Source organism: Pyxicephalus adspersus, chromosome 6, assembly GCF_032062135.1.
Source record: "Pyxicephalus adspersus chromosome 6, UCB_Pads_2.0, whole genome shotgun sequence".
NCBI lineage: Eukaryota > Metazoa > Chordata > Amphibia > Anura > Pyxicephalidae > Pyxicephalus > Pyxicephalus adspersus.
Window position 1 is genome coordinate 26,066,004 of NC_092863.1, and position 16,883 is coordinate 26,082,886.

At 41.6% G+C, this 16,883-nt stretch overlaps 1 protein-coding gene and 1 long non-coding RNA gene across 6 annotated transcripts in view; one reads left to right on the plus strand and one right to left on the minus strand.

Moving 5' to 3' along the window:
* FANCC (FA complementation group C) overlaps positions 1–16,883 on the minus strand; it is a 187,981-nt gene that overhangs the window by 152,368 nt on the left and 18,730 nt on the right. The gene's annotated exons all lie outside the window — the stretch shown is intronic.
* LOC140333355 (uncharacterized) overlaps positions 427–16,883 on the plus strand; it is a 23,463-nt gene continuing 7,006 nt past the window's right edge. The window contains exons 1-3 of the long non-coding RNA XR_011921337.1: positions 427–509; positions 1,137–1,229; positions 14,779–14,877. This is a non-coding gene — a long non-coding RNA (uncharacterized lncRNA). The remainder of the gene's footprint in view (positions 510–1,136; positions 1,230–14,778; positions 14,878–16,883) is intronic.

The window sequence follows — 16,883 nt, forward strand, 5'->3', positions numbered from 1 at the left end:
AGAAAAAAACCCTAATACTAGAATTTTAACAAAATATACTGAAGATCATGAAAATATTTTGAAAAATTTTCAAAAGATACTGGCCATTATTGCTAGAAGATCCTTCCATTAGAAAATGTGTTGGAACGTTTCCATCTATTACTTACAGTGGAACCCCATCACTAAGAGATAAATTGGTAAAAAGTCACTTTGAAACACCAACAAATAAAAAGAATGTATACCATACAATGTATGTATGGTACCATCAATTGCAGTAGTTGTAAAGAATGTAGTGGATTTATCAAACCAATCTTTCTCCTCAGTAAAAAGAATGCTCTATTTACACTGCTTCCGGAAGTTTTTCCGGAAGCTGACGTCATGGTTCAGCTGCACCACGAGGGAGACAAGCTAAACACATAAAAAGTGATTGGATCTCAGGCAACAGCAGCAGCTGCAGTTCCTAAACATGGGGCTTTATATATGGATTCCTTTCCATCTAATCCTGCCACCATAGAATGAACAACTTAAAAGTAAGTGCGTTATTATGTATATACTGATTGGAAATTTGTGGGAGTTGTGTAGTGAGATCGAGGTTTAACAACGGGCAAGTGCTTTTAATGGATATGTTAAACATAGTCAATTGAATCAATGGCATATGGAGGGATTTTTCAGCTCATTCTCATCATAACTGGTATTAAAATAGTTGTATATATATTATGCAACTCAATAGATGAAGAGATATAATAACTCATTAAAATTTAAAGGATTAGAAATCAATTAAAATTATTTAAGTCATGAAATGATAGAAATTTGTTTTAAATAATGGATTTATTATAAGGAAAGAGATGTGACAATCATGTGTTTACAACTTAACATTGGGAAATATGACCTCCGCAGGTGATTGATAACATTGAATGCAGAAGAGATACCTTAATAAGGAGGGGAAATCAACATTCAGGTTTGAAAATCTACTTCAATAAGTATTCACCCTATGAATTAAACAGCTGCCTATCTAAAACTTCACTAATAAGATAAAATAGTCACACATCTATGTTAAGTGAGTGTGAGTTTTACTCTTGGGATTCTTAAATACAACCTTATACCATGCAAGGCTGTAATCATACTATTATATATATTTCTCTTTTGTTTTATTAAAGGAGTTAAAGAAACTTTAATTACTACTAAAACATGTCCTTCTGAGGAAGCCCTTGTAGGGAAACTCATCAAGGACAGTTCAATGGCATCAAAAGGTAAACTATATGTAAAAGATATTGTACTCCAATAAGAGAAACATGTTTTTTGAAGTGTTTGTATGTTTTTATACAGTGTGTTTTGTATCAAGAATAAAATACAGAAATGTAAAGTTTTTATAAAAAGTATATTTGCACATCTAGAAAATGCTGTTCAGTTTTGGGCACTAGTTCACAAAAAGGACATTGCTGAATTGGAGAGTGCGCAGAGAAGGGCAACTAAATTAATAAAAGAAATGGAGGAGCTCAGCTATGAGGAGAGATTAGCTGAACTGAATCTATTCTCCCTTGAGAAGAGACGTTTAAGGGGGTATATGATCACCCTGTATAAATATATAAATAGTTCATATAGAGAACTCTCTTCCCCGTTATTCACTTTGAGATCATTACAAAGAACAAAGGGGCACTCTTTGCGTCTGGAGGAAAATAATTTTAAACTCCGGATGAGGAAGGGATTCTTCACTGTAAGGTCTGTGAAAATGTGGAATCGGCTCCTTAGGAAGTAGTTTCAGCAACTACTATAGATTGCTTTATGAAAAAGCTGGATGCTTTTCTAGAAGCACAGAATATAACTGGGTATTAAGGCTTTAAAGTAACAGTGACTGTTGATCCAGGTAACATCCGATTGCCTCATGTGAGCTTGTCAATAAATGCGGCCTAATGTTGTGCTTGGCAACCTGGACCTCCTTCCATCACTATCAGGTGTGTTAGAATGAGTATGCAACTGAGCTGGAGAGCTGGACATTCTGTTTGGACAGGGAGTGGAAGTGTGCTTGTATACATAGTTACATAGTAGGTTAGGTTCAAAAAAGACATAAGTCTATCAAGTACAATAGGGCTAAGATCGGGAAGCACAACACAATGAGAACAAACCTATAACACTACTACAAATGAACAGAGGAGTTCTGTAGATTAGCGGCAGCAAATCAACATGAGGGAAGTATGTTAAAGGAAAACTACAACTTATTCAGCAAGTGTCAGACTAATAAAAAATAAATAAAAGAAATAAAGACCATGCAAATGTATTCATAAAATGAATATGTAGACAATACATTCAAATGACAATATGACTTTGAGAATAAGAAAGGCAAGGAGGGGGGTCAAGTACCAGTTTGTAGTGGAAACCATGCATACATTTGTACTAATTATTTGTGGATAAAATGCCAAAACATTGCTGAAGAATTGCTAAACCACAGAAACGGTAATTAGAAACCAGGCACAAAAACATTGCAGCAAAAGATGAAGCTAACAATAATGAATATTACAAAAAATATTACAAAACTCATACTAGACAAGCAAACTTACTTGATTAATACCCCCCTCCGCAAACCAGTCCAGTTAAAATAGTTAAAGTGAAAATGCATTTAAATGTACTTTGATATACACACACAAATGAAATCGCTAAATGTTCCTTGATACATGTATTATAACATCTTTGGCAATGGTCTTTTTTTCAAATATTTGATTTCTCTAAAGCCAAACTATAATAAAATTTGAAACAGATCCAAAATGCTTGTTCACAATTTTTTTACATTTATACTATTGTGTGATAACATATTATAAAGTGCTAATTATTATATATACGGCTTGATATAAATTAGTTTGCAGTGTTGCAACCAAACAAAAAAAGTATCAAAACAACAACTCCAACAAATCAAAGTATAAATTAAGCAATTTTGTGAATTTGTATAATGTAACATAAAAATGTACCCAAAAAAAGATCAATCACTAAAGATTCAAATTGACCTGTAATAGACTGTGGATGCACACAGAACAGGGGCCAGGTGTACACTAATTGATTACTATATCACCATTGACAGAGCTTAACAGATCCTCCTGAATCGCGCAGCTGAAAATTTATCGCCTTAATTGGCAAATTCTCGACCCCACTGCTCATTTATCAATCCTGTAAGCCAGCAGGCGACTGCACTTGGCCCCGGCTCGGGGAAATACGCCGCAGGCAGCGGCGTGTAGTTTCATGTAATTGCATGAAATATCAGCCCAATAATACGTATTCAAATTAACGTAAATGTATACAACAGTCAGATGAATCATACATGAGAAATTTTAAATAATAAAACCAACAAGGGCGGTTAATATTAAACACTACAGTTTCAAAATACGTACATAAGTTTAAAGGTATATATACATAAAAAAAAATTCAAGAACATATGATTCACCTATGGGTGCCATTTGTTCATGAATTAAGGGGGTTACACAAGGGTTATACACACAGACATAGAGCCCTGAAGAGTTGGAAAGGGGGGAAAGGAGGGGGGATAGTCTTGGGGACAGAAAAAGGGGAGAAAGGGAGTATGATTGAAATAAAATATGCAGGCCATAAATGGGATAAAGAAGAGATTGTATAAAGTGAAAAGATTGCACTGTAGCAATGCCAAGGGGCTTGTGCCACCTTAGGACAGGTAGGTCTGGAACTGGGGGATTTCCTCAATCCAGTCTCAAGCCGACCACAATATTTTGTATTTTTCAAATTTATCTTTGTCATCTGTTACCAACATTTCCATATGTTGGATCCTCTCTAGTTCCATAAACCATTCCTTCATGGAGGGAGTATTTGTCTGTTTCCAAAACCTGGGAATAATTTCTCTGGCTGCTGTTAAGGGGTGATGTAATACTTTTTTGTAGATTTAATTGTGCCCAGAAGCATAGATAGTAATGCCACTTTGGGGTTTTTAGGGACATCAGAGCCTGTGAGTGTGTTATATACCTTTAGGAGACAATAGAAGGGAGTAGCTGATATTGAAACCATGGGGCCAAATTACCACAATCTCTAATTTTCAGAGAAGTGGGGGTTGGGAGTTGTCTGTTCGATGGTATGAAGGTGCCTATGCTCATTGTTACAATCTAGGAACCGCTCTGTATTCGTTGCTGGGGGCAAGTCGTATTTTAGAGGACAGCTTCTCCATGCGTAAGATTGTCCCATGTGCTCAAGAGGTCTGTGGTTAGCTTTGGAAGGGGATGTTTGAGGCCTAGTAGTGTGTTATTAACCCACAGTAGCGATCGTGGATCCAATGGAGATAATGTATTCTCAAATAATACCCAACTTTGTCTCTATTATGAAACCAGTCCACTATTTCTATTAGGATGGCAGCCCTGTAATACTAAAAAATATTAGGGACTTTCGCCCCGCCTCCCCAAACCCCGCCTGGGTTTGATCGGTGAACTTAGGGCTATGTGTGCGTGTCTCCCTTTCCATATGAATGATGTAAAGAGTTGCAAATTTCATAGGTATGGAGCAGGGAGGTGTATCGGCACTGTTTTAAAGATATACAATATGCACGGTAAGATGTCCGTTTTGAGTGAGTTATTTCTGGTGAACCAGGGCAAAAATAGTCATATTTTTGGAGGTCTGACTGATTTTTGCTAATTAAAGGCGTATAATTTTTTATATATACTTTAACAGGGTCTGATGTAATATGAACTCCCAGGTATTTGAGGGCATCATTACATAACTGAAAGGTAGTGTTGATGCATATAGAGTTGATTTAGGCCTAGGGGGGAGTTACATTGAACAATTTCCACTTGTTGTAACTCCAAAGTTACTTACTTTACCAAATCTTTCAAACTCCTTTAAGATAGAGGGTATAGAGGTGGGGTGATGTTAAGATAATTAATAAGTCAGAAATTTTATATTGTGTGTCTTCTATCTGTATGCCTGTAACGTCGGGATTTGTTCTTAGGGCAACAGCCAAATGTTTTATAACTAATGCATACAGTAGTGGAGGGCATGCTTGCCTGGTGCCATTTTGCATTGAGAACAGGGCTTAAAAGGAGCCATATACTTGCACCCGAGCTCGTGGGTCTGAATTCAGGGCTGCAATGTGGGAGATCATAGTAGGGCCCAGACCGATTTTCTTACATAATGCGTACATAAATTCCTAATTCAACCTACTGAACACATTCTCTGCATCAACTGAGAGGAAACACATAGGTATATTTAGAGATTTAGCTGCTTGCTTCAATACGATTGTCTTGAGTATTGTCCCTAGCCTCCCTTCCATAAATAAACCCTACCTGATCAGAATGCATCAGAGATGGCATGTATGGTGAATTTTTTTTTGCCATTAATAAAAGATCTTGGCGCTCACATTATTCAGTGGTATAGGTCTATAATTGGTACATACAGAGTGATCCTTACCCGGTTTTGGAAGGACCACGAGGTGAGCTTCTAAGCTCTGCGGCGGGAAAAGGGTATCTGCTGACTGAAGAAAAGACGCTCGTAAAAAAACGGAACCAAATTGAGGCAGTGTAATTTTTTCGGCCCAGGCTTTTACCCGTTGGGATGGTTTTGATGGCCATAGATACCTCCTCTTTGGTGAAAAGCGTTTCTAGATGAGACACAATGTCTTGGTCTAATGCAGTAGGATTCTATGTAGACTTGTAAAGACTGTAAGGATACGTGTGTGGAATCAAGATTTTTAAAATCTGAAAATTCATTTTGAAACCCTTGTAGAATGTCTTGGGGTATAGAAGTAGTTGTCCCCTGTGGAGTGCAAATAGAAGAAATTTTCGTGACTCATGCTCTAGGATGTAGCCCTGTGCAAGAAGTTTGCCACATTGTTCCCATATTGGTACACTAGCCTATGGTACCTGTCTCTATTTTTGGTGAGCCAGGTCATATAACTGAAGGAGATGTTTCCTGGCAGCTGTCAGCTCCAAGAAGACATCCATGGTCATATTCTGCTTATGTTTTATTTCCAGGGAACACATTTTGCTTGAGGTGTCTGCTATATCTTGAGTTCCTTTGTTTTTGAGACGCACCCCTTGTTGAATTAACACACCTCTGATGACTACCTTCAAGGCTTCCTATTGTGTAGAGTAAGAAACGCGATTGCTAAAAAAATTATTGATTGCTTGCATTGTCAAGTCCATTCCTTTCTGCCCAGATTTGTAATTTATAACGTCACCGAAACAGAGGAGTGATTGGACCAGGGACAACCGTCAATAGACATCTCAGTACACATCTAATGCTCTATGTGTAAGGCCCTGGTCAGCACCAGTTCCCCAATCTAACACCGCAGTCTTCACCTATAGCAAGCCCCCGCTCAGCCTCGGGAGACTGGTTACGTCTCCCAGCACTCGGTTGCCCCCAGGACTTACTGAGCAAGGGATAGTGTCTGGGAATGGGCTGGCAGCAAGCCAGGTGCCCATAGATAGCAGTACCAAGTTCCTAACATAGCCAAGTCCAGAATAAAGAGCAGAGGTCATACACAGAATATTCATCCACCAAACAAAGTACACAAGGACAAAACACAAGTAGAGTTGAGGTCACAGGCAAAGGTCGGTCCAGGCAGCAAAAACTGGCAATGTCAGAAACAGGCAGGGTCAGCAATAGTAAATCAGACGATAAATCTCCAGCACAGATTAGACCAAATAAACGCTACAACAGGCATTGATGACTGGGAGCAGAGAGGCTTTTAAATCCCAGCACCCAATAGCAGTGCAGGACTGAATCAGTAGCTGATCAGCCTCTAGAATCCCCTTCAGCTGTGCACAGCCTTACAATGGATGCTGGGGATGCCATAAATCCATCAGGCTGCACATCTAAAGGGAAGCAGGGGCTGCTGGTATCCCAGTTCTCCTTGCTGCCGCAAGTGACATTGCTGGACAGAACAGACAGTGTCTATTACCACGATGATGCACAGCACGGAGTCGCCGGACAGATGAGCTTTTCCTAACACTATAACTCTAATGCTTTATGACTAATAAGGATGTAATCTAAGCGTGAGTATGCACAATGTGGATTAGGATTAGAAAGTGTAATCCTTGACTGTGGGGTTCAAAGTGCACCACATGTCAATCAGTTGTAGTTCTTGTACTTTGGATCGAAATGCGTTAAGTTTAGAGTGGGAAACGGGGGTCTTCCGCAGTGAAGTATCAATTCTAGGTGAAAGAGCCAAGTTTAGGTCTCCCCCTATTATGATGATACCTTGTTTGAACGTGGGTTTCTTGAAAAAGGAGAATGTGTACTCTGGCCTTGTGTTGGCTATAAAGAATTTGTGAGCGTTTTGAAGGGCTGTTTAGCCCCTTGGCATTGAGAATGCTGATTTTCAAAAGTTAGGGCTGGAGATGCCGTTGTGTCATGGCGATGTAAGACTAACGTTGGGGAGGAAATATGATAACCAAGTGTATGAGAATTAAGGTGTATTTCCAAACTCCTGGTTATAAAGTCAGAGTTAGGACAGGGACTCCCGCCTGGAAAAAACCTGTGTAAAAGTTACAAAATCCAGGGCAAAAATGTAATAAATCATTATACAAACCAACAGCACACAACCAATAACTCAACTTATAACTTCAGTAATGTGTCTATATGATCACTTAAATCAACAGTGATTTGCTTCCCTTGATTGAGTCTTTCACCTAACTCTCCTTCTTATTATATCAGTAAAAAAAGGGTCTCGCCCTTGACATATCATAAATATTCAGCGAAGATACTTCAATAATCATATTCAATACTTCAATATTCTGCCAACTGCTTTACCTTTCAAAATCCCTCAATTGAGAGCCCCGCTTTCCATGTTATTTACATACCACATTATTACCTTAGTAACCTGAAAATAAGCATATTATTCGCTAAACGAAAGGACCGCCTCTGTAGATGGTCATTTGTGTTGTCGTCCCCATGAACATCCCCGGACTAGGTGGAGTAAGAGTCCTGGCGTCTGATAGTACCTTAGCATGCGGAATAATGCAGCAGATGAGCAGGGTCAGCTGGAAACCAGGATGGCGTCTTTGTGGATCCTAGGGAGAAAAGGATGTCATCTGGAGCCACAGATCTTGGAGCCATAACAAATTCCTTGAATAGGCACTAATGTGCAACCAATAGAGTGAACAGACTGGAGTTCCATTTTGGAGCTGGAACAAGAGGAGAACAAGGAAGGCTGGAGAGGTGTAAAAACAATGATGGAGGGAACTTGAAATATATCCCATCCGGCTTCAGTGATCCTCAGGAGTGGTTACTAGATGTGGTGTGGGAGATGCTGTCAGGCGTACAGGTCCCATGGCAGGAGATGCGGAGGAGGCCAATCTACAGCAGTGGATTGCCGTATTTGAGCCTCTGGTTAGGGAGGAAATTGCAGCAAGCCAATCTTGGATTACAACCTCAGAAAGACAGAGGTCTGTCAGGAGCTGTGGGTCCCAGGAAAATATGGTTCTTTCCACCTTGAAGGAGGATCAGATGAATGGGGGACCACCACCTGTATGGGATGTTCTGTTTGCGCAGCACAGTGAGTAGTGGCTTCAGAGCCCTACGAAGAACAAGTGTATGCTTAGATAGGTTAGGCAGAAGTTGTAGTTGCACTCAGGCATATCCAATAGATTGTGCATCACAAGCCTTGTACATGCTGTCTTCCTTAGTATGAAAGAAATGTATCCAACAGATGACATCTCTAGGTCTCTGCAGTTCTCTGCTGCATAGACCCGGGGTTCTATGAACCCTATCTATTTCTATTTCCACATCAGATAGGATGTCCAGTAGTTTGGAGAAAATGGAGTAACCGGCGTTAACCAATTCAGAGGTAGGTACCGTTTCCAGTTGTTTCTTCTATTGCGATTTCCAGTCTTGAAGTCCGAAAAGCACATATTTGGGCCTTATGGCGCAATAGAATTTCCTCATAGAGATACTAGCTGTGAGGAAAGCTCTGTGCAAGTATGTTGAAGCATACTAATGCTTTGATCCAGGTCATACTTGGTAGGTAGGGTGCGAAGATGCTCCTTTTAGTCCCATGCTTCCTCTTTCCCACTAGCTGGAGTGCTGAAGCAGGCTATATCCTCCATGGAAGGGGGAAAGAGAGGGCTTGGGATAGGTGAAGCTGGACCCCCTGTGTTTCCTTGGCTGTAGGGGTGGATTTGGCATCCCTGGCCTGCTGGGTGTCCAGCTAGGACGTGGGTGTAAGGGCCCCACCACTGGTGCCCTCGTTCGCGAGGTCCTCTGCTACTTTAGGCAGCAGCTTCGCGGCCTGGTCCCTGGCAGAGCCGCCGCCTACGCTCCCAAACCTACGCAGTTGGGAGGAGCTACCCCTGGATCTGGAGATAAGAACTTTAGGCTTAAGAAGGGACTCTTTTTTTTTGTGGAAAACGGGGACATTTTGTTAACATATGCCCTTATGTTTAACACCCAAGTGAAAACAAAAGGAAAAAAAATGTGTCTAACTCTCATTTTACTCTTGGTGGTCTGGGTGGGGAATCAGAGAATTTACTTTTGTCATTTAAAGGTAGTACCCGATTTCTCCTGTCTGCCGAGGTGATACTATACTCCAAAACGGTGGGAATTGAAGTGTTTATTGACAGTGGGGCAGGGATTACCTTAGTTGATGGTCAGTTCGTCCGTATACATGGGTTGACAACAAGTACATTAGACAAAAATATTTCGGTGTTTGCAATTGATTCCGCTCCACTCACACAGAAATATTTGTCACAAATGGTGCAAGATTCTTGATTCTCATCAAGAATCCATCTCGTGTTTTGTGCTGGAGGGTCTGGCTGCTCTTTTTGTACTAGGTTTACCGTGGTGAAGCAAACATAATCCTACCATCGATTGGCAAGCGAGACGGAACCTTGAGTGGAGTGATTATTGCATAGACAACTGTCTTAACACATCGCTTTCTGTGGCAACCACTAAGGTTGTACCTTCATTTATTTCTGATTTTTCTAAAGTATTCTCGGAAGGTGGAGACCAGGAACTACCTCCACATCGGGAGTATGATTGCCCAATCAACCTTATTTTCGGAGCTAAGTTACCCAAGTCTCGGTTGTATAGTTTTTCCGAACCTGAAAGGGCGGCCATGCGAGAATATATCACTGAGAATTTGGCTAAAGGTCATATCAAACCATCCAAATCTCCAGTAGCTGCAGGGTTTTTCTTTGTTAAGAAGAAGGAAGTAACTCTTAGGTCATGTTTGGACTTCCATGAGCTTAATCGTATTACTGTCCGTGATCCTTACCCCCTTCTGTTGATCCCGGATTTGTTGAACCAGATTGTCGGCACCAAGGTGTTCTCTAAATTGGATTTGAGGGGGGCATATAATCTGGTAAGGATCAAGGAGGGGGATGAATGGAAGACGGCCTTTAATACCCCTGAGGGCCATTTTGAGAATATGGTCATGCCTTTTGGGTTAACCAATGCTCCTGCGGTTTTACAACATTTCATTAATGACATCTTTAATCATCTGATGGGCAGGTTTGTTGTGGTGTATCTGGATGTTATACTAATTAGGTCTCCAGACATGAAGACTCATCAGCACCATGTGAATCAAGTGTTACAGATCCTAAGAGAGAATAAACTGTATACTAAGTTGGAGAATTGTGTCTTTGCAGTTCCGGAGGTGCAATTCCTGGGTTATCTACTCTCATCCTCGGGGTTTTCGGATGAATTCTGAAAAGGTCTGTGCGGTGTTGGACTGGGATCAACCCGAAAATCTGAAAGCGCTTATGCGATTTTTGGGGTTAACCACTACCGTAAATTTATTTTGAATTAATCGACTGTAGTTAAACCTTTAACAGACATGACTAGGAAAGGTGCGGAAATCTCTGTCTGGTCTGAGGCGACCTTACAAGCCTTTTCAGCTATTAAGGAGTGTTTTGCTTCTGCCCTTAAACTGGTGCAACCAGATGTTTCACAGCCATTTATTGTGGAAGTTGATGCATCTGAGGTAGGGGTAGGGGCAGTCTTGTCCAAGGGTCCTTCACCTAGTAAATGGCGCCCTTGTGCTTTTTTCTCTAAGAAACTCTCTAATGCAGAAAGAAATTATGACGTAGGTAATAAGGAGTTGCTGGCCATTAAGTTGGCTTTTAAAGAATGGCATCATTGCTTGGAAGGAGCGGTTCATCCTATTACGGTAGTTACGGATCACAAAAATCTTGCTTACTTGGAGTCGGCTAAACGTCTAAACCCAAGGCAACCCGGATGGTCGCTGTTTTTTTAACCAGGTTTAACTTCATTGTCACCCATCGCCCTGGGGCCAAGAACGTCAAGGTGGACGCTTTGTCGCATAGTTTTCCTGGGGGGGGGGGGTGATTTGGAAGATCCTGGTTCGATTTTGTCTGTAGGAGTAGTAATATGGGCCCTTTTATCCCGATCTTGAGGCAGAGGTGTTGAAGGTCCAAGGAGATGCACCGGATTCTTGTCCTCCGGGGAAGTTGTTGGTTCCTCCCGAATTACGGCACAGGGTGTTCAAGGAAACATCATCGTACAGTTCTTACAGGACAGCCTGAGAGCAGATCCACGGTTGATCTCATCTCTCGTAGATTCTGGTGGCCAGGGTTGCGTAAATGTGTGGAAGGTTATGTGTCAGCTTGTAGTACTTGTACACGTGCTAAGGTGACACAAACTCGGCCTTCAGGATCTCTACTTCCGTTGCCCATTCTGTCCTGACCTTGGACTCACTTATCCATGGACTTCATCACAAATTTGCCTAATTCATCAGGAAAGACTTTGATCCTGGTGGTTGTTGATCGCTTTAGTAAGATGTCGCACTTTATAGCATTACCAGGGTTACCTAATGCTAAAACCCTCGCACAAGTGTTTGTGGATAACATCGTGAAGCTACATGGTATTCCCTCTGATGTGGTGTCTGATAAGGGGACGCAGGTTGTTTCCAGATTCTGGAACGCGTTCTGCACTCGCCTGGGGATACAATTGTCCTTCTCTTCGGCTTTTCATCCTCACTCGAACGGACAGACTGAACGCACTAATCAGAATCTGGAGACTTATTTGAGATGTTTTGTCTCAGAGAATCAGGAGGAGTGGTCTTCATTTTTGTCTTTGGCCGAGTTTGCCATAAATAACCGTAGGTAGTAGTCCACCAATAAGTCGCCGTTTTTTGGGGCATATGGGTTACATCCACAGTTTGGCACATTTTCCGGTACTGAGACTTCTGGTATTCCAGAAGAGGAAAGATTTTCCTCTTCTTTGTCATGTATTTGGCGGAAGATTCAAAATAATTAAAAAAAAGATGGGCAACAAGTATAAAGGAATGGCTGACAAGAGGCGTATAAGTGGTCCGGATCTAAGAGTGGGTGATTCGGTGTGGCTGTCCACAAGAAACATAAAGATGGAAGTACCTTGGAAGTTGGGTCCAAAAGTGTATTGGTCCCTATAAGATCTCAGCCATTATTAACCCGGTAGCCTTTCGTCTCACCCTTCCGCAGGCTTTAAAAAGTCATAATGTTTTCCACAAATCTCTGCTGAAGAGCTACTTGTAAACCGTCCTCCTTGCCTCCCGCTCCTGTCACGGTGGACAGTAATCTAGAATTTCAGATCGCCAGGAAAGTGGACCTCCAAATCCTCCGTAGATCCCTCCAGTATCTCGTTCACTGGAAGGGCTACGGTCCAGAGGAGAAAATGTGGATTCCAGCGACCTACGTTAATGCTAGGCACGTAGTGAAAGCATTTCACAGGGCTCATCCAGATAAAGTCAGCCCTGGGTGTCTGGAGGTCACCCGTAGAAGGGGGGGTACTGTCACGGGCTCTCCCGTGACTGAAGTTACAAGATCTGAGAGACTGGCAGCACGTGAGGTTATCTGACAGTCTCTTTGCTTTCACTTGTTTCAGTGTTGTTGGTAATGACCACACCTCTGGTCTCAGTTGCAGCTTGTTATCATTACTCTTCCTCTATTAAGCCTGGCCTTACTATTCAGGCCATGCGGCTGATATTCTCTGCTTGAAGGAGGAAGAGCTGGTGTGTGGTCCTCTCATGAGTTTCTATGCATCCATTTCCTATTGAAGATAAGTTTACTGCTTTTTGTATTTTGTTGTTACCCTTTGCTCGTTGTTACTAGGCCTCAGGGGGACGCTGGTTCGTTCATCTGGGAAGGAACCAGTAGTCTCATACCCTGTCACTACTCCCAGGGCATTTCAGGGCTCCTAGGGACAGGTTCCAGTGTATGAATCCTCCCACCTTCAGGGTCTATTCATACTGACAGGAGTCAGGGCTAGATTTAGGGTTGCAGTAGGTGGTGACCATTTCTCTCTCCCTAGCTTGGAGGTCTAGTCCCTTGTCATTATGTTCATGTTTTGATTCTGGTGTTCCTCCATTTCCCTCTTACCCCGTGACACTGGGCTTATAAATTATTTACGTAATGAGGTTGAAAAGTTACTTTCCCTCTAATTGTGATGTAGAGCTACTGCTTTGAGTATTCAAAATATAAAAGGAGGACAATAGAAAGAGGTTCAGGCTCCAAGAAGTTTAGATGAAAGCATTAATTATGTATTGATACATTATTGGCTTCATACATACATACATACACTTCTAACTGAATTCCTAATGTAACCGTATTAGTCTTATGCGAACCAGACACGTTCTGCCCCACTGGGCTTCATCAGGGGAGTGTTAACTTATGGACTGTACTGTCTGTGCATGTGTTTTAAAGAAAAAAACAACAATAAAATATCCTTGCGCCATTTCAAAATAACTGAAGTAATTTTAATGAGTTTGGTTCTGAGATTGAGTAAGTAATGAGTATTTGAGATATCTGAGATATATAAATATTGTAAGATATATTATTAGAATTATTTTGCAATTAAATAAAAGTATGTATTCCATATATACACTCCAATCACTCATAATATCATGACATATCAAGTTATTATATGATAGTATAGTTGTGTGTCATATTATACAGTGTGTAGACATTTGTTTAAAGATGTTTTGATCATGTTTTGATGATGTACAGGTATATATGTAAAGCTTTAACAGAAATAAAATAAGCAGGGTGCCTGAATAGGCTCCTTACAGTTGAGTAGTTGCGGGTAAGTAAACGTGATAGTCACCTTTTTCTGAGGACATGAGTGAGGTATATTTCAGCAATGATTACATGCTATTTAGAATGAAAAAAGGTTGAAAATATGTTTTCCTAAATGATGATGGAAACTAATATATTTAGTCTATGAATTGTAAATGGATACATACCAGTAGGATGCAGTTGAACAAGTATAGGCAAAAAGAAAAAAAAGGAACATGCCAATTATCCCTTATAAAGATGTTGTTATCAAATTGAAGATTTTTACTTGTTTGATAAAACAGTGTGGTATCAGAAATCTAATGCTTGAAACACCCATGAGGATTAAAGCATCTATTTAGTTGGTTGAAGGTACCATTCTTAAATTCTATTTAGATAAATTCTATATTTGTAGTAGGATGTAGAGAGGTGACTACCTGATTAGGGAAGGGTCTTAGTCTTGTAAAGCTAAGAGCCCTCCCTAATCAGGTAGTCACCTCTTTACAATTTTAATCTCTACAAGTTTAATATGAAGTGGCGAAAGGTAAATTTTCTGTGGATCAATAAGTGATTTATGCTTCACGTTGTCAGTGTGTTCGGGTCTGGGTGGCCATTCATTCACTGTAATGGTTGCTGTCATCTTGACTGTTCCACAGGCACAGAAAGCACATATATTTTGTATATCCCAATTGCAGGCAAAGAAGGAGTGCCACCACCTTCAGGTCACCACAGACGTTCCACTTGTGTTCTGAATAGGTAATCATTTTCAAAATAACCTCCACAGATTCGTATGTCTCTTTCATTTCCTCAGCATGAGCAAGAGGAACAGAAGGTTTTTCATTACTTTTATGCAGCAATACAGCTTTCAAACTTGCTTTGGTCGAGTCTATGAACAATCGCCACTGCTCTGGTATGTATTCGCAACCGAACTCCATCATCAGACTACTCAGGTCGGTACAGAAGCAAATATTGTTTTCCAGCTTGTAATAACTGTTAGCCCTGCAGGTCGTGCCGGGGCCGCTGCTCCTTATTGCAGGCACGGGCGCCGGGTCCTATCTTTCAGGTAGAGTAACCCCAGTACGTGTTCCATGCCAGAGTTTCCTTCCTGCTGGAGACTTGCACCGGTGTTTGAGCTGGCGTGGGTGTGTCTCTCTTCCTCTATGAGGCAACACATACACTCCCTCTGTTTCTACAGCCTATGGCTGGATCTCTGCTAGTATTTAAAAGGCACTTCCTACTACAGGAGGTTGTCTGAGCAATCTCAAGGTTTTAGCTTGTCTAAACTCCTAGTGCAAAGGTGCTTCCTCTGTTTGCTTTGCTGTGTACTGGACCTCGTTTACTAACCCTTGGACTTTGCCTGATTGCCGCCTGACCCTGACCTCAGATCTTGTTTTTGGACTTTGTCTGAATGCCACCTTCCTCTTGGCCACGCAAGCCCCCTCGGTTCTTGCACGGAGTATCCTGACACCTCTGGTCAGCTGCCACTGACCCAGGGATCACTCTGGAGTGGCACCTGGCAGCTACCCTGCGGCCCAAGCCTATCCTCACCATCAGAGGCTCTAGTGAAGACCAGGTAGCGGCTTAGTTACGCCCCTCCAGAGCATACCCAGTCAGTGGCACAGTGGGTCCACACCCACATTACAATAGCCCGCGAACTTTGTGTGACGATCACAAAAGTGTAAAGTTGTGATTCCTTTTTGTAGCAAATTTCACTCCTTTAATCTGGAGGCTAACAGTTCAGACTTCTCTTTTGATAGACAGGTCTCTTGCTAGATCATCTAAATCTGACTGGCTAAAAAAATGTGGATTTCCCTCTTCAAATTGGGGTTCATAACATTAATTAACATCGACATCATCCTGTTCCTCATCCGACATGTCAATAACAACAGATGTAGGAGGGACTGGATTCCCTGCATCATGTGGCACTGGCTTCAGAGCAGATTCACAATCAGGATAGACATTTTGTGACCTAATCTTCTTCGAAAACCCAGCAATTTTACTCGTACAGAAGTACCAGTTCGAGTGATGGTCCTTTGGCTCACGCCGAACCATAGGCATAGCAAAAGGCATTTTATTCCTTTCCCCATCCAACAATTGTGTTAGGCCAACGTAACACACCAGACAGAAGATATTATGTGCCTAGCCTTTATCCTGATCCCCAATTTCACATCCAAAGTAATACTTGTAAGCAAATCTCACCCTCCTGGTTAGGTTCTTGCGTTGATTATACGGGGTACATTTTTGGGGGGCGGGCCACCCACCTGCTGTGATTATTCCGCCCAGCACATTTTCAGCAGCTCTGAACGGACACCGGAGAGGCTGCTCTGCTCGCTCCGTTCTCCGCTGATAGGACCTGATCGCTGATTAGAGTGAGGAGAGCACAGCAGCGAGTCTTTAAAAAAAAAAAAAGTAACATCGTGCAAACAATGTCTCCGGCCAGTGGGCGTGTGTAATGACGTCATCAGAGCAGTGTGTATAAATGCAGCATGTCACATTCCTCAGCCCTACAGCTCTCTGTGTATAAACCTTCATATCGCCTAAGCTGTATGTCATAATGACTTTAAATTTTCAGGGTGCACAGGGAACACTTATAGTTAGCACCATTCACAATTTCAGCATCCCAGCTTTTACAAATTTCATGATATGGGGATTAGAATTGTAAAACCTTGTAAAAATACAACAGTGGGGTTGCAGTATTAAAAGCAAGTGCGCCTTGGGAGTCCTAAATTAAATTGGGGACCCCTGGGGCCACTTACATAGAAAGGAGCATTGGGGAAGGGCCCCTAAAGTTATACTTATCTCTCATAAATCTATAACTGTCATACTATGTTAGCCCGTCTGCTTCTCTTCTTTGAACCCTAGTTTCCTTAGGATGGTGGGGTGTACAAAGCCGAAAATGTAGGTGCGGGGGGGGGG